Genomic DNA, 17,174 nt, shown 5'->3' with positions numbered 1-17,174 from the left:
ACCTCTGAGCAAAGCCCATTGCATGTCTCACAGAACACCCACAAACACAACGTACTCGGCCTCATTGATTTCAGGAAGAGATGGATGCAGCTCCTTGGCTTACCTCTGGTGCTCTGAGAGTGCCACAAGAAGCAGGGAGCTCTGCTGTGGGCTCTACAGCAGTCAGACCTGGTCTACATTAAGAGGTAAAAGGGAACCCAAAGTGATCAGAGAAGCCCATTGGCCAGGGACATCTCCCCGTTTGCAGGTCATGAGGAGAAGGTCAAATAATTCCTCAGGAAATAACAAAGACGATGTTGGTACTGTCTGTAGGCTGAGGTGTGTGAAGAGATTTTTTTTTGAGGTTGCTCACCGACCTGCAGCAGTGCTTGAGGAGCCCTTGTCTCTAATACAGATGCTGCTACTCCATTACCATCCCCCAGGACCCTCCCATGCCCTGCCGTGCCGTGCCGGGGGGGCTCCTTCCACCCGCAGCTTCTCCCCGCAGCCCCTGGGCAGCTCCCCGGGCAGGCTGAGTGCTGAGCCTGGCAGGCGGCAGAGGCCCTGCCCCGGCACACAGCCCCTGGGGCACAGCAGGGACCCTGCTCTGCACCACAGCCATGGGCACCCCTGCCTGCACCCCCGGCTGCACAGCCTGCAGCCGGCCCCAAGAGAAGGGAGCCCTCGGGCCCTGCACGCTGACCCTGCAGCACACAAGCCCTGCGTGCCCTTCAACTCCACCACCGAGCGTCCTCCTGACAGCTGCCATCGCCTGAGGGATGTGCCAGCTCCAGGAGAGCCTGGCAGGGTGCGCAGCGGCATTGCCCTGCACCCGGACACTTACTGTGGGGAGGTGGCTGTGAGGATTTCTCCCTCGGCCAGCTCTACCCCTGCCTTTCTATGCCAGGCTGCCCTGAACCTCTCTCCCCCTTCTCTCCTCTCCCCATGCCAGCTGCAGGCAGTGCCCCCAGCCCTGCTGCGCCTGGCAGAGGAGCTGCTCCTGGGTGGCTGAAGCAGCTTCTCAAGTAGTCCAAGCCTGATGCAAACTCCAAAGCCTCTCACAGTGTTAACGGTCCCACTGAGGGACATTACTGACAAAGCCTCCCCATGGACTTGTTAGAGCAGAAAAGTGCAGGCAGTGATGACGGGGAGACCAAGGCCCAGGAAAGGTGGCCCTGATGCTGAGGAACCCTTGATGTGTCCCATGAAGTCGGGCCCTGACCCCAGCCTCTGGGAAGGGAGATCCTGTCCCTCCAGCGGGGTTTAGGGCTCTTCCTGGGTCAGTGCACAGTGGGTAAGGGCAGTGCCAAGTACAAGGCTACAGGAGGACATCTCCTAGGCTCCTGGAGGGGGATGAGGAGGCATTGAGACCCTAATGCTGTAAGGATGAGGTGTCTCTTCATAGGCCTCACTGACAGAGACAAGAGCCAGAGCCCAGCAGACAAAGCTGTTGGCTCTGTCGGGGGCTTTCATCTTGCAAAGGATCCTTAGCAATAACCATCACAGGCTGTCCCATGCTGTTGTGTGTCTGCACCTGTTTCCCTGCAGGACTTAGATAGCCACCTTGCTTCCCCACCTTGCACCTCCCTGCCTTGACTGATGTCTCTCCATCTGCCCTCAGTAATCCATGAAACACAAAGCCAGGGGCTGATCCCGACACCCTCTGGGTGACGTCTTGCACCACAGCTCTGCTCTTCAAGAAACATTTCACCTCAGCCCCCATCTCACCACCCCGAATCTCAATTTTTGATGTTCTTTCTTTCCCATGCTCTTTCGTACAAAGAGGAAAAACTCCACCATCACTGCAACCACCCCTCAAGCAGTCTCAGCCTACTTCTCTACTGCCCAGAGCCTGCACGACACAGGGCCAAAGAAGCCCAGGTCCCTCAGCCTGAGCCACCCTGCTCCAGAGGTAGCCACAGCAGCACTGAGTCGAGGGGGATGATAACCCAAGTGGTCTGGGTGGCCCCCGCTGCCCCTAGTGCAGCCCGGTGAGGAGCTGGCCTTGCTCCCTGTCAGCATGTCCCACTGGCTCCTATGGTGTCCTCGTAGCACCCAGGCCTTCTCCTCAGGGTCCCCTCTCAGCTGCTCACGTCCAAGCCTGCCCTGATGGATGCAGGTATTCTGCCCCACGTGCAGCACTGGCCACGTCTCCTTGCCACCTGCAGGGGGTTTCTGTTGGCTGAAGGCTGGAGATTCCCAAGGTCCCCCTGCCCTGAAGCTCCCTTGTGTCACCTGTTCATAGTTGGGTGCTGATGGCTCACCCTGATGATGGTGACTCTCACAAGATAACAGCGTGAGGAGTGTCAGGACTCTACAGGCACTAAGGGAGGTCCTTGGTCAGTGGAATTTCTGATCCAGGCAAGAATTACCATGAGAACCATCTCTGAAACACCCGATGACACTACAAAGCGAGCAAAGCCAGGACCAGAGGGAATGTGTGTTGGGCTCTTTGTATGCTAGGGTATTTTCTGGGAAAACATATACCTGTACAGACACACGTACAATATGGATCCCTCCAGCAGCTGGACTTGGGCCCTCTGTCTAGCCAGTAGCTTGCCCCACAATCCCCTCCCATTCCCTAAACTCACAAACTCTAACGAGTCTCCTGTTCAGAATTACTGAGCCTTTGATGCTGGGAGGCAGCAAGCTCCCACCATTTATCTGCCTCCTTCTCCTGTTTATTTTCGTCAGGAGTTCCTTTCTCATTTGTGCCAGCCTCCTGCCACTTGGCTTACTTCCCGTGTGTCAGGTTGGACTGTTCATGAGCTTGACGAGGAGATGATAGACCAAGGATGGAGTAATGGTTTGAATCCCAAAGAAGGGTAGATTTAGATGAGGTATGAGGAAGAAATTCTTTTCTTATCAGGGTGGTGAGTCCTAGGGAGAGGTTTACCAGAGAAACTGTGGATGCCCCATCCCAGAAAGTGTTCAAGGGCAGGTTGGATGGGGCTTTGAGCAAGCTGGTCTGGTGGAAGGTGTCCCTGCCCGTGGCAGGAGGGGTGGAATTAGATGACCTTGAAGGTCCCTTCCACCCCAGTCCATTCTATCAGTCGATGCTCAAACATCAACCATCTCCCTGCACCCCTCCTCTCTGCAGGGAGGGGGGGCCATATCCCAAAGGAATCCTCCAAGCAGGTACCTCAGCAGGCCCAAGTCTGCTCACCTCAAGTCCTCTGCTTTGCCTTGTTCCCCTCTCTCAGCATCCTCAGCTCTTCTCACCTCTTTCAAATCCCTGAGCACTTCGTGTTGAGCTCTAAGGATGAGGTCCTGCAGGTCACCTCCCCTCACTGGCTCCTCAGTCACCCGTGTCAGCCAGATGTCACCAAGGAGCTCCCAAATCAGGATCCAACCTGGATCCCCCATGGGCAGCAGCTCCTGCCAGGTCACCTGCTCCTGCGTGGGCTCCTCTCCACGGGCCCCAGGTCCAGCCTGGAATCTCCTCCGGCAGGGCTCTTCCACAGGCTGCAGCCTCCGTCGGTGCAGGTCCACCTGCTCCACCGTGGTCTCCTCCCCGGGGTGCAGCGTGGAACCCTGCTCCACCGTGGTACTCCATGGGCTGCAGGGGGACAGCCTGCTTCACCATGGTCCTCGCCACAGACCGCAGGGAACTTCTGCTCCGGCTCCTGGAGCACGTCTCCCCCTCCTTCATCAGTGACCTTAGCGCCTGCAAGGCTGTTTCTCACTCCTGTCACTCTCCCAGCTGCTGTGTGGCGCAGTGTTTTTTTTTCCCCTTTCTTAACTATGCTCTCACAGAGGCGCAAACAACATCACTTACTGGCTCGGCTCTGGTCAGCAGTGGGGCCCTTACCTAACACGGGGCAGCTTCTAGATCCTTCTCACAGAAGCCACCCCTAGGGCCCCCCGCTACCAAAACCTTGCCACGTAAATCCACTACACTCACTAGTCAGCTTTATCTGTAAGAGCCTACAGACTTGTATTTCAGAATTAGGGCCTGGAGGATGTGCCAGAAGATTAGGTGAAGAACTCATGCTATACATTTGCCTTTGGATGTGTAACTGACTAAGCAATGAATGCGTGCCTAAGTTGAAACAATAAGAGAAGAAAGACCGAGATGGTCTGGGCATGCACAAGAACTGGGTTCAACCAGTGGACATACTGAGGAGGACTACTGATGACCACCAGAGACCCCTGAAAGACCACCAGTGGAAACAGATGTGCACGTGCCAGAGACATTTACTTATTTTAATGAGTTACAGGAAATAGTATGAATATTTTAACTACTACTTGGAAATCTGATTAATATGTATGTTTCAATTGTATAGAACCATTATAGCTTGAACAGTTCTGTAAGCACACTAGGTGGAGTGATCCCCACCAAGTCCAGCACCTCAATAAAAGAATGCCTGCTTTCTAAAGCTCCAAACTGAGTCTTAGAGAGTTACTTTGACTGGCTTTTACAGTATCACCCTCGCCTCCTGCCAGCTGCTGCCCACTCAGGCTCCTGGCACAAACGTGGCCCTGCACCAACACCACTGCTCGTGCTGCCTTTGCTGCCTCGCCCTGTCCTCTCCCTTGACTCCTTGTCTCTGCCAGGCCCCACGTTCCACACCCAAACGCATCCCTTTGCTGTCGTCACCCTCTCCCCTGCCCAGAGGGATGGCAGAGCCAGGGCAGGACATGGGAGAGTTAGGCCCTGTAGCGCCCATGCAGAACGCTTGTGGCAAAGTGGGAGCTGAGACTGGGCTCTGTGGTGCAGAGGAGGCCCCATGCAGAAAAGATGAGGTTAAACAGCAACTTTGCTGGGGGGGGGGGGGGTCTGTCTCCAGCTTGTTTTGGCACGGGAGGCTTCTGGCCACAAAGGGGCAATGGGTGTGTCAGACACAACTTCTCTGGGCAACCCATTCCAGTGACAACCAGCCCTAAAGGAACCGGCTGGCTCAGGAAACCCCCTGTAGACCATGATCCCCCTCTGTGCAGCAGAACGTGCCCACCTGCAGCTGATTGCCTCAGCGAGTCCTGGCCCAGTCCCAGGGCAGCCTTCACCGAGTGTGTCCCTGGAGAAGAGCAAGGGAGCATTGCTGTGCCTGCAGGGAGGCAGAGAGGAGAAAGAGCAAGGTGTCTGTACAGGCACCTGCCTGGAGCATGCTGCACTGGGGCTGGGCCAGGCCTCTTGCTCTGGCCTGGGCAGAGGGACTGGCCTGGAGGGGCACAGGCTGAGCAACGCCAGAGAGTTACACACTGAAGAGGGAGTGGGATGAATTATTATGAGAAATTTCCACTCCGAAAGACTGGATGGGCATTGGAACAGGTTTCCCAGGGAGATCACCGTTCCTGGGGATTTTAAAGGAAAGGCTGGAAGTGTTATCTGGGAACATGGTTTGTGGGTAATATGGGTGTTTGGGGAATGGTAGGACTAGATGGTGTTGGAGGTCTTTTCCAACCATAATGATTCTATGATTCTATGATTTTTGTGGGCAACATTAGGAGAATTAAAACTAATTTAAAGCAAACAAAGAAAATAATACTAACCAGAAGTAAGCAAAACAGAAGCAAGAATAAATACAACCAGAAAAGCACGAGAAGACAGAAGTAATGTGATGTCACATAATGAGTCACATGCAAAAAAAGTTTAGCAGATTGTTACTTTTGAAACACATCTAGTCATTAATTTCCTGAGTGCAACTTTGATCTCCTGGTTCCTCATGCTGTAGATTAGTGGATTCAATGCTGGAGGTATCACCGTGTACAGAAACGAAACCACCAGGTCCAGGAATGGGAAGGACACAGAGGGGGGCTTCAGGTAGGCAAACATGAGTGTGCTGAGAAACAGGGAGATGGAAGCCAGGTGAGGGAGGCACGTGGAAAAGGCTTTGTGCCGTCCCTGCTGCGAGGGGATCCTCAGCACAGCTCTGAAGATCTGTATGTAGGATAGAGCAATAAAAGAAAAGCATCCAATACCAAAAAAGGCACTAACCACAAGAAGCCCTACTTCCCTTGGGTAGGAGTTTGAGCAGGAAAGCTTGAGGATCTGTGGGATTTCACAGAAGAACTGGTTGAGGGCATTGCCTTGGCAGAGAGGCAGTGAAAATGTATTGGCGGTTTCCATGAGAGCATTGAGAAAGCCACTGCCCCAGGCAGCTGCTGCCATGCTGGTACAGGCTCTGGTGCCCAGGAGGGTCCCGTAGTGCAGGGGCTTGCAGATGGCCACATAGCGGTCATAGGCCATGATGGTGAGGAGATAAAATTCCGCTGAAATGAAGAGGAGAAACAGAAGGACCTGCGCAGTACATCCTATGTAGGAAATGACCCTGGTGTCCCAGAGGGCATTGGCCATGGCTTTGGGGAGAGTGGTGGAGATGCAGCCCAGGTCGAGGAGGGCGAGGTTGAGGAGGAAGAAGTACATGGGGGTGTGGAGGCGGTGGTCGCAGACTACGGCGGTGAGGATGAGGCCGTTGCCCAGGAGGGCAGCCAGGTAGATGCCCAGGAAGAGCCCAAAGTGCAGGAGCTTCAGCTCCCGCGTGTCTGCGAATGCCAGCAGGAGGAACTCGGTGATGGAGCTGCTGTTACACATTTCCTGCCTCTGGATAAGGTTGTCTGTTGAAAAAAAGAGTGCAAAATTTAGACCTCTGAGCAAAGCCCATTGCATGTCTCACAGAACACCCACAAACACAACGTACTCTGCCTCATTGATTTCAGGAAGAGATGGATGCAGCTCCTTGGCTTACCTCTGGTGCTCTGAGAGTGCCACAAGAAGGAGGGAGCTCTGCTGTGGGCTCTACAGCAGTCAGACCTGGTCTACATTAAGAGGTAAAAGGGAACCCAAAGTGATCAGAGAAGCCCATTGGCCAGGGACATCTCCCCGTTTGCAGGTCATGAGGAGAAGGTCAAATAATTCCTAAGGAAATAACAAAGACGATGTTGGTACTGTCTGTAGGCTGAGGTGTGTGAAGAGATTTTTTTTTTGAGGTTGCTCACCGACCTGCAGCAGTGCTTGAGGAGCCCTTGTCTCTAATACAGATGCTGCTACTCCATTACCATCCCCCAGGACCCTCCCATGCCCTGCCGTGCCGTGCCGGGGGGGCTCCTTCCACCCGCAGCTTCTCCCCGCAGCCCCTGGGCAGCTCCCCGGGCAGGCTGAGTGCTGAGCCTGGCAGGCGGCAGAGGCCCTGCCCCGCCACACAGCCCCTGGGGCACAGCAGGGACCCTGCTCTGCACCACAGCCCTGGGCACCCCTGCCTGCACCCCCGGCTGCACAGCCTGCAGCCGGCCCCAAGAGAAGGGAGCCCTCGGGCCCTGCACGCTGACCCTGCAGCACACAAGCCCTGCGTGCCCTTCAACTCCACCACCGAGCGTCCTCCTGACAGCTGCCATCGCCTGAGGGATGTGCCAGCTCCAGGAGAGCCTGGCAGGGTGCGCAGCGGCATTGCCCTGCACCCGGACACTTACTGTGGGGAGGTGGCTGTGAGGATTTCTCCCTCGGCCAGCTCACCCCTGCCTTTCTATGCCAGGCTGCCCTGAACCTCTCTCCCCCTTCTCTCCTCTCCCCATGCCAGCTGCAGGCAGTGCCCCCAGCCCTGCTGCGCCTGGCAGAGGAGCTGCTCCTGGGTGGCTGAAGCAGCTTCTCAAGTAGTCCAAGTCTGATGCAAACTCCAAAGCCTCTCACAGTGTTAACGGTCCCACTGAGGGACATTACTGACAAAGCCTCCCCATGGACTTGTTAGAGCAGAAAAGTGCAGGCAGTGATGACGGGGAGACCAAGGCCCAGGAAAGGTGGCCCTGATGCTGAGGAACCCTTGATGTGTCCCATGAAGTCGGGCCCTGACCCCAGCCTCTGGGAAGGGAGATCCTGTCCCTCCAGCGGGGTTTAGGGCTCTTCCTGGGTCAGTGCACAGTGGGTAAGGGCAGTGCCAAGTACAAGGCTACAGGAGGACATCTCCTAGGCTCCTGGAGGGGGATGAGGAGGCATTGAGACCCTAATGCTGTAAGGATGAGGTGTCTCTTCATAGGCCTCACTGACAGAGACAAGAGCCAGAGCCCAGCAGACAAAGCTGTTGGCTCTGTCGGGGGCTTTCATCTTGCAAAGGATCCTTAGCAATAACCATCACAGGCTGTCCCATGCTGTTGTGTGTCTGCACCTGTTTCCCTGCAGGACTTAGATAGCCACCTTGCTTCCCCACCTTGCACCTCCCTGCCTTGACTGATGTCTCTCCATCTGCCCTCAGTAATCCATGAAACACAAAGCCAGGGGCTGATCCCGACACCCTCTGGGTGACGTCTTGCACCACAGCTCTGCTCTTCAAGAAACATTTCACCTCAGCCCCCATCTCACCACCCCGAATCTCAATTTTTGATGTTCTTTCTTTCCCATGCTCTTTCGTACAAAGAGGAAAAACTCCACCATCACTGCAACCACCCCTCAAGCAGTCTCAGCCTACTTCTCTACTGCCCAGAGCCTGCACGACACAGGGCCAGAGAAGCCCAGGTCCCTCAGCCTGGGCCACCCTGCTCCAGAGGTAGCCACAGCAGCACTGAGTCGAGGGGGATGATAACCCAAGTGGTCTGGGTGGCCCCCGCTGCCCCTAGTGCAGCCCGGTAAGGAGCTGGCCTTGCTCCCTGTCAGCATGTCCCACTGGCTCCTATGGTGTCCTCGTAGCACCCAGGCCTTCTCCTCAGGGTCCCCTCTCAGCTGCTCACGTCCAAGCCTGCCCTGATGGATGCAGGTATTCTGCCCCACGTGCAGCACTGGCCACGTCTCCTTGCCACCTGCAGGGGGTTTCTGTTGGCTGAAGGCTGGAGATTCCCAAGGTCCCCCTGCCCTGAAGCTCCCTTTTGTCACCTGTTCATAGTTGGGTGCTGATGGCTCACCCTGATGATGGTGACTCTCACAAGATAACAGCGTGAGGAGTGTCAGGACTCTACAGGCACTAAGGGAGGTCCTTGGTCAGTGGAATTTCCGATCCAGGCAAGAATTACCATGAGAACCATCTCTGAAACACCCGATGACACTACAAAGCGAGCAAAGCCAGGACCAGAGGGAATGTGTGTTGGGCTCTTTGTATGCTAGGGTATTTTCTGGGAAAACATATACCTGTACAGACACACGTACAATATGGATCCCTCCAGCAGCTGGACTTGGGCCCTCTGTCTAGCCAGTAGCTTGCCCCACAATCCCCTCCCATTCCCTAAACTCACAAACTCTAACGAGTCTCCTGTTCAGAATTACTGAGCCTTTGATGCTGGGAGGCAGCAAGCTCCCACCATTTATCTGCCTCCTTCTCCTGTTTATTTTCGTCAGGAGTTCCTTTCTCATTTGTGCCAGCCTCCTGCCACTTGGCTTACTTCCCGTGTGTCAGGTTGGACTGTTCATGAGCTTGACGAGGAGATGATAGACCAAGGATGGAGTAATGGTTTGAATCCCAAAGAAGGGTAGATTTAGATGAGGTATGAGGAAGAAATTCTTTTCTTATCAGGGTGGTGAGTCCTAGGTTGAGGTTTACCAGAGAAACTGTGGATGCCCCATCCCAGAAAGTGTTCAAGGGCAGGTTGGATGGGGCTTTGAGCAAGCTGGTCTGGTGGAAGGTGTCCCTGCCCGTGGCAGGAGGGGTGGAATTAGATGACCTTGAAGGTCCCTTCCACCCCAGTCCATTCTATCAGTCGATGCTCAAACATCAACCATCTCCCTGCACCCCTCCTCTCTGCAGGGAGGGGGGGCCATATCCCAAAGGAATCCTCCAAGCAGGTCCCTCAGCAGGCCCAAGTCTGCTCACCTCAAGTCCTCTGCTTTGCCTTGTTCCCCTCTCTCAGCATCCTCAGCTCTTCTCACCTCTTTCAAATCCCTGAGCACTTCGTGTTGAGCTCTAAGGATGAGGTCCTGCAGGTCACCTCCCCTCACTGGCTCCTCAGTCACCCGTGTCAGCCAGATGTCACCAAGGAGCTCCCAAATCAGGATCCAACCTGGATCCCCCATGGGCAGCAGCTCCTGCCAGGTCACCTGCTCCTGCGTGGGCTCCTCTCCACGGGCCCCAGGTCCAGCCTGGAATCTCCTCCGGCAGGGCTCTTCCACAGGCTGCAGCCTCCGTCGGTGCAGGTCCACCTGCTCCACCGTGGTCTCCTCCCCGGGGTGCAGCGTGGAACCCTGCTCCACCGTGGTACTCCATGGGCTGCAGGGGGACAGCCTGCTTCACCATGGTCCTCGCCACAGACCGCAGGGAACTTCTGCTCCGGCTCCTGGAGCACGTCTCCCCCTCCTTCATCAGTGACCTTAGCGCCTGCAAGGCTGTTTCTCACTCCTGTCACTCTCCCAGCTGCTGTGTGGCGCAGTGTTTTTTTTTCCCCTTTCTTAACTATGCTCTCACAGAGGCGCAAACAACATCACTTACTGGCTCGGCTCTGGTCAGCAGTGGGGCCCTTACCTAACACGGGGCAGCTTCTAGATCCTTCTCACAGAAGCCACCCCTAGGGCCCCCCGCTACCAAAACCTTGCCACGTAAATCCACTACACTCACTAGTCAGCTTTATCTGTAAGAGCCTACAGACTTGTATTTCAGAATTAGGGCCTGGAGGATGTGCCAGAAGATTAGGTGAAGAACTCATGCTATACATTTGCCTTTGGATGTGTAACTGACTAAGCAATGAATGCGTGCCTAAGTTGAAACAATAAGAGAAGAAAGACCGAGATGGTCTGGGCATGCACAAGAACTGGGTTCAACCAGTGGACATACTGAGGAGGACTACTGATGACCACCAGAGACCCCTGAAAGACCACCAGTGGAAACAGATGTGCACGTGCCAGAGACATTTACTTATTTTAATGAGTTACAGGAAATAGTATGAATATTTTAACTACTACTTGGAAATCTGATTAATATGTATGTTTCAATTGTATAGAACCATTATAGCTTGAACAGTTCTGTAAGCACACTAGGTGGAGTGATCCCCACCAAGTCCAGCACCTCAATAAAAGAATGCCTGCTTTCTAAAGCTCCAAACTGAGTCTTAGAGAGTTACTTTGACTGGCTTTTACAGTATCACCCTCGCCTCCTGCCAGCTGCTGCCCACTCAGGCTCCTGGCACAAACGTGGCCCTGCACCAACACCACTGCTCGTGCTGCCTTTGCTGCCTCGCCCTGTCCTCTCCCTTGACTCCTTGTCTCTGCCAGGCCCCACGTTCCACACCCAAACGCATCCCTTTGCTGTCGTCACCCTCTCCCCTGCCCAGAGGGATGGCAGAGCCAGGGCAGGACATGGGAGAGTTAGGCCCTGTAGCGCCCATGCAGAACGCTTGTGGCAAAGTGGGAGCTGAGACTGGGCTCTGTGGTGCAGAGGAGGCCCCATGCAGAAAAGATGAGGTTAAACAGCAACTTTGCTGGGGGGGGGGGGGGGTGGTCTCCAGCTTGTTTTGGCACGGGAGGCTTCTGGCCACAAAGGGGCAATGGGTGTGTCAGACACAACTTCTCTGGGCAACCCATTCCAGTGACAACCAGCCCTAAAGGAACCGGCTGGCTCAGGAAACCCCCTGTAGACCATGATCCCCCTCTGTGCAGCAGAACGTGCCCACCTGCAGCTGATTGCCTCAGCGAGTCCTGGCCCAGTCCCAGGGCAGCCTTCACCGAGTGTGTCCCTGGAGAAGAGCAAGGGAGCATTGCTGTGCCTGCAGGGAGGCAGAGAGGAGAAAGAGCAAGGTGTCTGTACAGGCACCTGCCTGGAGCATGCTGCACTGGGGCTGGGCCAGGCCTCTTGCTCTGGCCTGGGCAGAGGGACTGGCCTGGAGGGGCACAGGCTGAGCAACGCCAGAGAGTTACACACTGAAGAGGGAGTGGGATGAATTATTATGAGAAATTTCCACTCCGAAAGACTGGATGGGCATTGGAACAGGTTTCCCAGGGAGATCACCGTTCCTGGGGATTTTAAAGGAAAGGCTGGAAGTGTTATCTGGGAACATGGTTTGTGGGTAATATGGGTGTTTGGGGAATGGTAGGACTAGATGGTGTTGGAGGTCTTTTCCAACCATAATGATTCTATGATTCTATGATTTTTGTGGGCAACATTAGGAGAATTAAAACTAATTTAAAGCAAACAAAGAAAATAATACTAACCAGAAGTAAGCAAAACAGAAGCAAGAATAAATACAACCAGAAAAGCACGAGAAGACAGAAGTAATGTGATGTCACATAATGAGTCACATGCAAAAAAAGTTTAGCAGATTGTTACTTTTGAAACACATCTAGTCATTAATTTCCTGAGTGCAACTTTGATCTCCTGGTTCCTCATGCTGTAGATTAGTGGATTCAATGCTGGAGGTATCACCGTGTACAGAAACGAAACCACCAGGTCCAGGAATGGGAAGGACACAGAGGGGGGCTTCAGGTAGGCAAACATGAGTGTGCTGAGAAACAGGGAGATGGAAGCCAGGTGAGGGAGGCACGTGGAAAAGGCTTTGTGCCGTCCCTGCTGCGAGGGGATCCTCAGCACAGCTCTGAAGATCTGTATGTAGGATAGAGCAATAAAAGAAAAGCATCCAATACCAAAAAAGGCACTAACCACAAGAAGCCCTACTTCCCTTGGGTAGGAGTTTGAGCAGGAAAGCTTGAGGATCTGTGGGATTTCACAGAAGAACTGGTTGAGGGCATTGCCTTGGCAGAGAGGCAGTGAAAATGTATTGGCGGTTTCCATGAGAGCATTGAGAAAGCCACTGCCCCAGGCAGCTGCTGCCATGGTGGTACAGGCTCTGGTGCCCAGGAGGGTCCCGTAGTGCAGGGGCTTGCAGATGGCCACATAGCGGTCATAGGCCATGATGGTGAGGAGATAAAATTCCGCTGAAATGAAGAGGAGAAACAGAAGGACCTGTGCAGTACATCCTATGTAGGAAATGACCCTGGTGTCCCAGAGGGCATTGGCCATGGCTTTGGGGAGAGTGGTGGAGATGCAGCCCAGGTCGAGGAGGGCGAGGTTGAGGAGGAAGAAGTACATGGGGGTGTGGAGGCGGTGGTCGCAGCCTACGGCGGTGAGGATGAGGCCGTTGCCCAGGAGGGCAGCCAGGCAGATGCCCAGGAAGAGCCCGAAGTGCAGGAGCTGCAGCTCCCGCATGTCTGCGAATGCCAGCAGGAGGAACTCGGTGATGGAGCTGCTGTTACACATTTATCGTCTCTGAGCAAGGGAGCCTGTCCAAAAGAAGCAAAGACAGTGCAAAAATTAAGGAACTCTGAGGGTGCCACAAGAAGCAAGGGACTGTGCTGTGGGCTGTGCAGCAGTCAGTCCTGGTCTGCAGCAACAGGTAAAAGGGAACCTGGAGTGATCTGAGAAGTCCACAGGCCAGGGACATGTCCCTGCTGCAGGACGTGAGGAGAAGGTCAAATAATTCCCGAAGAAACAACAAAGGTGTGATGTCGGTACCTTCTGTATGCTGATGTGTGTGAGGTGCCTCAGAGCAGCAGCAATGCTCAAGGAGCCTTGAGGAATCTCTAGTACAGATGTTACTACTCCATTACCATCCTTCTGCCTCAGCACATGGGCAGGAAAATGAAGCAGATTCTAAGAAGTGCACTGCCTTCAGGTAGCTCTTGGCGGCCAGTTCTGCTGTGCAGTGCCCTGGGGAGGTGTGGGGCTGTGAGCAGCCTGCCCCAGGCAGCAGGCTCTGGGCAGCAGCAGGACCCTGCCCTGCCCTGCCCTGCCGTGCTGTGCCGTGCCGGGGGGGGCTCCTTCCACCCGCAGCTTCTCCCCGCAGCCCCTGGGCAGCTCCCCAGGCAGGCTGAGTGCTGAGCCTGGCAGGCGGCAGAGGCCCTGCCCCAGCACACAGCCCCTGGGGCACAGCAGGGACCCTGCTCTGCACCACAGCCCTGGGCACCCCTGCCTGCACCCCCGGCTGCACAGCCTGCAGCCGGCCCCAAGAGAAGGGAGCCCTCGGGCCCTGCACGCTGACCCTGCAGCACACAAGCCCTGCGTGCCCTTCAACTCCACCACCGAGCGTCCTCCTGACAGCTGCCATCGCCTGAGGGATGTGCCAGCTCCAGGAGAGCCTGGCAGGGTGCGCAGCGGCATTGCCCTGCACCCGGACACTTACTGTGGGGAGGTGGCTGTGAGGATTTCTCCCTCGGCCAGCTCACCCCTGCCTTTCTATGCCAGGCTGCCCTGAACCTCTCTCCCCCTTCTCTCCTCTCCCCATGCCAGCTGCAGGCAGTGCCCCCAGCCCTGCTGCGCCTGGCAGAGGAGCTGCTCCTGGGTGGCTGAAGCAGCTTCTCAAGTAGTCCAAGTCTGATGCAAACTCCAAAGCCTCTCACAGTGTTAACGGTCCCACTGAGGGACATTACTGACAAAGCCTCCCCATGGACTTGTTAGAGCAGAAAAGTGCAGGCAGTGATGACGGGGAGACCAAGGCCCAGGAAAGGTGGCCCTGATGCTGAGGAACCCTTGATATGTCCCATGAAGTCGGGCCCTGACCCCAGCCTCTGGGAAGGGAGATCCTGTCCCTCCAGCGGGGTTTAGGGCTCTTCCTGGGTCAGTGCGCAGTGGGTAAGGGCAGTGCCAAGTACAAGGCTACAGGAGGACATCTCCTAGGCTCCTGGAGGGGGATGAGGAGGCATTGAGACCCTAATGCTGTAAGGATGAGGTGTCTCTTCATAGGCCTCACTGACAGAGACAAGAGCCAGAGCCCAGCAGACAAAGCTGTTGGCTCTGTCGGGGGCTTTCATCTTGCAAAGGATCCTTAGCAATAACCATCACAGGCTGTCCCATGCTGTTGTGTGTCTGCACCTGTTTCCCTGCAGGACTTAGATAGCCACCTTGCTTCCCCACCTTGCACCTCCCTGCCTTGACTGATGTCTCTCCATCAGCCCTCAGTAATCCATGAAACACAAAGCCAGGGGCTGATCCCGACACCCTCTGGGTGACGTCTTGCACCACAGCTCTGCTCTTCAAGAAACATTTCACCTCAGCCCCCATCTCACCACCCCGAATCTCAATTTCTGATGTTCTTTCTTTCCCATGCTCTTTCGTACAAAGAGGAAAAACTCCACCATCACTGTTGCAGTGATGCACCCCTCAAGCAGTCTCAGCCTACTTCTCTACTGCCCAGAGCCTGCACGACACAGGGCCAAAGAAGCCCAGGTCCCTCAGCCTGAGCCACCCTGCTCCAGAGGTAGCCACAGCAGCACTGAGTCGAGGGGGATGATAACCCAAGTGGTCTGGGTGGCCCCCGCTGCCCCTAGTGCAGCCCGGTAAGGAGCTGGCCTTGCTCCCTGTCAGCATGTCCCACTGGCTCCTATGGTGTCCTCGTAGCACCCAGGCCTTCTCCTCAGGGTCCCCTCTCAGCTGCTCACGTCCAAGCCTGCCCTGATGGATGCAGGTATTCTGCCCCACGTGCAGCACTGGCCACGTCTCCTTGCCACCTGCAGGGGGTTTCTGTTGGCTGAAGGCTGGAGATTCCCAAGGTCCCCCTGCCCTGAAGCTCCCTTTTGTCACCTGTTCATAGTTGGGTGCTGATGGCTCACCCTGATGATGGTGACACTCACAAGATAACAGCGTGATGATTGTCAGGACTCTACAGGCACTAAGGGAGGTCCTTGGTCAGTGGAATTTCCGACCCAGGCAGGAATTACCATGAGAACCATCTCTGAAACACCCGATGACACTACAAAGCGAGCAAAGCCAGGACCAGAGGGAATGTGTGTTGGGCTCTTTGTATGCTAGGGTATTTTCTGGGAAAACATATACCTGTACAGACACACGTACAATATGGATCCCTCCAGCAGCTGGACTTGGGCCCTCTGTCTAGCCAGTAGCTTGCCCCACAATCCCCTCCCATTCCCTAAACTCACAAACTCTAACGAGTCTCCTGTTCAGAATTACTGAGCCTTTGATGCTGGGAGGCAGCAAGCTCCCACCATTTATCTGCCTCCTTCTCCTGTTTATTTTCGTCAGGAGTTCCTTTCTCATTTGTGCCAGCCTCCTGCCACTTGGCTTACTTCCCGTGTGTCAGGTTGGACTGTTCATGAGCTTGACGAGGAGATGATAGACCAAGGATGGAGTAATGGTTTGAATCCCAAAGAAGGGTAGATTTAGATGAGGTATGAGGAAGAAATTCTTTTCTTATCAGGGTGGTGAGTCCTAGGGAGAGGTTTACCAGAGAAACTGTGGATGCCCCATCCCAGAAAGTGTTCAAGGCCAGGTTGGATGGGGCTTTGAGCAAGCTGGTCTGGTGGAAGGTGTCCCTGCCCGTGGCAGGAGGGGTGGAATTAGATGACCTTGAAGGTCCCTTCCACCCCAGTCCATTCTATCAGTCGATGCTCAAACATCAACCATCTCCCTGCACCCCTCCTCTCTGCAGGGAGGGGGGGCCATATCCCAAAGGAATCCTCCAAGCAGGTCCCTCAGCAGGCCCAAGTCTGCTCACCTCAAGTCCTCTGCTTTGCCTTGTTCCCCTCTCTCAGCATCCTCAGCTCTTCTCACCTCTTTCAAATCCCTGAGCACTTCGTGTTGAGCTCTAAGGATGAGGTCCTGCAGGTCACCTCCCCTCACTGGCTCCTCAGTCACCCGTGTCAGCCAGATGTCACCAAGGAGCTCCCAAATCAGGATCCAACCTGGATCCCCCATGGGCAGCAGCTCCTGCCAGGTCACCTGCTCCTGCGTGGGCTCCTCTCCACGGGCCCCAGGTCCAGCCTGGAATCTCCTCCGGCAGGGCTCTTCCACAGGCTGCAGCCTCCGTCGGTGCAGGTCCACCTGCTCCACCGTGGTCTCCTCCCCGGGGTGCAGCGTGGAACCCTGCTCCACCGTGGTACTCCATGGGCTGCAGGGGGACAGCCTGCTTCACCATGGTCCTCGCCACAGACCGCAGGGAACTTCTGCTCCGGCTCCTGGAGCACGTCTCCCCCTCCTTCATCAGTGACCTTAGCGCCTGCAAGGCTGTTTCTCACTCCTGTCACTCTCCCAGCTGCTGTGTGGCGCAGTGTTTTTTTTTCCCCTTTCTTAACTATGCTCTCACAGAGGCGCAAACAACATCACTTACTGGCTCGGCTCTGGTCAGCAGTGGGGCCCTTACCTAACATGGGGCAGCTTCTAGATCCTTCTCACAGAAGCCACCCCTAGGGCCCCTGCTACCAAAACCTTGCCACGTAAATCCACTACACTCACTAGTCAGCTTTATCTGTAAGAGCCTACAGACTTGTATTTCAGAATTAGGGCCTGGAGGATGTGCCAGAAGATTAGGTGAAGAACTCATGCTATACATTTGCCTTTGGA

The 17,174-nt window shown here is 55.2% G+C and overlaps 1 pseudogene; it reads right to left on the bottom strand.

Annotated features, from left to right (window-relative positions):
- Nucleotides 1-12,137: 12,137 nt before the first annotated feature.
- LOC126913746 (olfactory receptor 14C36-like) lies at nucleotides 12,138-13,103 on the bottom strand (annotated as a pseudogene).
- Nucleotides 13,104-17,174: the final 4,071 nt, after the last annotated feature.

Source organism: Cygnus atratus, unplaced genomic scaffold (assembly GCF_013377495.2).
Source record: "Cygnus atratus isolate AKBS03 ecotype Queensland, Australia unplaced genomic scaffold, CAtr_DNAZoo_HiC_assembly HiC_scaffold_51, whole genome shotgun sequence".
Lineage (NCBI taxonomy): Eukaryota > Metazoa > Chordata > Aves > Anseriformes > Anatidae > Cygnus > Cygnus atratus.
Note: the sequence above shows the minus strand (reverse complement) of the source record. Positions and strands in the feature narration are given on the sequence as shown.